Raw genomic sequence first — 2,571 nt, forward strand, 5'->3', positions numbered from 1 at the left:
CAAGGAGCATTAGCTAAGGATAGTGTTCCTATATATGCTCCCGCAGGGAGCAGAGTTGCGCATAGGTCCGCCGTCGTGATCCAGCTCTGCAGCGAAGCCACTCCTCGTGCACGCAGGAGCCAAATGCCGCGCGGTGTTCCGCCTTTTTCTCTAGTGGTCGCGAGCTACAAGCGCCAATTGTTCGCAGGCGCTTAGCAAAGGGCACTTCTTAATACAGGCTACGCTCGAACGAGTCATTCGTGCAGTCGTAGGGGGTGGGCTTCCAACCAACCGAAACTTTGTATGTACCTATGTAAACACGCATATACAAACACACACATGAACGTACAAATAGGGGGTAGGACCGCCTTCCATTCCCCAAAATAAGATACTCCCGTGGCTCGAACAGCTCCAAAGTTCGCTCGCAAACGCGCAGTACGTTGCCACAAAACGCGGTGCAATGATTTTCAGCATGCATATGAAGTTGTCTTATCACTGTCAGAAAGCAAGAAATGTTTTAAAGAGTGTTTAAAACTTCACACACGTAAGGTGGACACATAGCGCATTTTGGCTGCCGAAACCAGCCGTATAATGACCGTCGCCAAGAGAGCTATCGTGCCTGCAGTTATGTGAGTGACCGTTAACAGAGCGTCATTTATCCCTAACCATCGTTCACAACAGCTGCACGTTTTCGATACATGCGGTGCAGACACAGATTTAAGCGCATTTCAAATGTTCACATGCGCACATTTTAAGCAAAGCTTGCTTTTACGATTCATTCATACCGCAGACTAATCAGCTATATAGTAGCAGCAAATCTGCAAGTAGAAAAAGATTCAAGATGCAAGAGCTTCTAGATCAAATTTATTTCATACAAGGGAATGCATGAACGGCTGCTGGCAGCAGGCCAAGTGGGCTGGTTCTTGGAACCTTGGGGGCAGAATTCAAAGAAACTGGAAAGGCAACAAGCTATTAAGAGTAGGTTATTTTTATTGCACTAATCACATCAAGATGGCAAACTTGCAGAGTAATTATTCACACAGTGCAGACTGTAATCTGACAACACATTTTTCTTGATCTCTTACCACTCGGAAAAAAGCCAGTAGTTGAAGACACTGTATCAAATCAATGAAATCACTGAAGCTGCTTTTGGCCAAAAAGCCAGGTTACAAAGCTTTGTAACCTATCGCATCAGAGGCAAGGAAATTTTACGTCATTGAACAGTGCATTCACTCGACTCCCGCCCACAGGAAACAGCATTCACCAAAGCACAACGTAGATTTCTAGCGTGTTTAAATGAACGACAAGTTTTTGTTCCACTGGCCGATACATGATGCTCACAAGCTAGCACACATACAGTTGCGGCTTAGCTTCTATGGCAGCAATTAGTTAACAAAATAAATAAGCCTGTGCACTTCAAGACAATAAATTGACAAGAATCAATTTTACTGTTCTCAAAACTTCACACGGAGAAGGAATATATTACAATTATCACAGCTCGAGAGCTAAATATGCATATGCCAACTTAGCACCCGTTTTATCCTTGTTCCCTTGTGTGCTTTCTGCAAAGATGTCCTAGCTCTTCAGAAATTGCGGTTGACGAGAGAGGTACATATTATTCATTTCAATTTTAAACTCTGAAGGGTGCATTCAAACTCAAGAAGCCCAGACTGGTTAGCAACAACACTCTCACTATAGTATCAGTGTGTCTCCAGCTAGTTTGCTTGGCTGAAGCATTTACTCCTATGGCTGGCCTCCATGCGGTTTGTGCAGTGTGGTGCGCCGCACCCCGTCATACTGCAATACAAGTGCCAGTACGATGTGTTTCGTATCACTTCACCAAGGTCCTTGACTTCACATCGTCGAATACCGTACCTGAAACCCGCAGCTGCTCCTCTCAACGCACGATCGACGGTCCGCTGATTGCAATGGCGATGGCACTGACGGAAACGACAGATTCGCATGAGTTGGCGATGCGCCCGTAAAGTTGGCTTCGCAGCGGCGCGGATCATTTGACGTCATTTTTCGCGCTCGGCCAATAGCGGTGCGAGCGGCGCCGGAAAATGTATGCGCAACTCTGCTCCCTGCGGGAGCATATACAGGAACACTAGCTAAGGAACCTAGCAAGCACCACCTGGCGGTGGAACTGTCACCATGACAACCAAGGAATAATCTAAACATTGACAGCAATAACACCGGCGGTCTTTACTAGTCGATACCGCGGCACGTGCTGCAAATAGAGGCGGATTCTTTTTCTGTACACAAAATGGATGGCGTACTGACGTGAGCGTCTCCCATCTTTTTAGTGTAAAACTTCTGTATAATTTCTCGCTCAGTCTTACACCTTTCTTTTGACAAAATGCGATGGTCTGTAGACACAGGTCTGCAACCACAACTGCGTCAATGGCCGCCCAGGTGGGAGCGTGCTGAGTTGAACAAGGATGAGTCATGCACAAGCAGCGGCTGTTATTTCACTGAGTCATCTGGCTAGTTCTAGACTGGCTGTCTGACGGTGAAAGACGCTTTCGAAAGCGTCTTTCAAGTTTGTGGGTGCGAGATCTGAGCAACCAGACATGTAAACAAGAAAAAACA

At 46.4% G+C, this 2,571-nt stretch overlaps 1 long non-coding RNA gene across 1 annotated transcript; it reads right to left on the reverse strand.

Moving 5' to 3' along the window:
- Nucleotides 1-825: 825 nt before the first annotated feature.
- On the reverse strand, nt 826-2,032 carry LOC142577835 (uncharacterized). The gene is made up of 2 exons (XR_012827072.1): nt 1,855-2,032; nt 826-932 (listed from the first exon to the last, which is right to left on the reverse strand). It is a non-coding gene; the product is annotated as an uncharacterized LOC142577835 (long non-coding RNA).
- Nucleotides 2,033-2,571: the final 539 nt, after the last annotated feature.

Source organism: Dermacentor variabilis, chromosome 4 (assembly GCF_050947875.1).
Source record: "Dermacentor variabilis isolate Ectoservices chromosome 4, ASM5094787v1, whole genome shotgun sequence".
NCBI classification, from domain to species: Eukaryota; Metazoa; Arthropoda; class Arachnida; order Ixodida; family Ixodidae; genus Dermacentor; species Dermacentor variabilis.